The following is a 335-nucleotide window of genomic DNA, read 5'->3' on the forward strand; positions in this document are numbered from 1 at the left end:
GTCCCCATTAGCCACATGGTTGTGCCCCCAGCCTCCGCCCAGCCCCTCCTGCCTGTGGCTGGGGAAGGGAGGAAAATATTTCTCATGCTCCCAGCTCCCAGTTAGTAATTTCTAAATATAACACCCAGGGAGGGTGGGGCAGGGAGGAGAGGGGGATGCCCCGGCCGCTGCATCAGCACCCAGGGAGCGGGAGCGATGGCAGCGCTGGGAGCCTGGAGAAGTAACGGAGCTGAAGAGAGAATGCTTTGAAAGGGCAGCATGGACCGAAAAAAAAATTAAAAATAAATCCTTGCACAACCAAATCCATTGCCAAAGGCCATGGGAACACGCTGTGC

At 55.8% G+C, this 335-nt stretch overlaps 1 protein-coding gene across 1 annotated transcript in view; it reads right to left on the bottom strand.

The window, feature by feature from the left end:
• The window catches only part of KIFC3 (kinesin family member C3), a gene marked incomplete at both ends in the record, with an annotated part of 3,789 nt that overhangs the window by 387 nt on the left and 3,067 nt on the right, over positions 1–335 (bottom strand). The gene's annotated exons all lie outside the window — the stretch shown is intronic.

The sequence above is a fragment of the Antrostomus carolinensis genome, unplaced genomic scaffold (genome assembly GCF_000700745.2).
Source record: "Antrostomus carolinensis isolate BGI_N321 unplaced genomic scaffold, ASM70074v2 scaffold44689, whole genome shotgun sequence".
Lineage (NCBI taxonomy): Eukaryota > Metazoa > Chordata > Aves > Caprimulgiformes > Caprimulgidae > Antrostomus > Antrostomus carolinensis.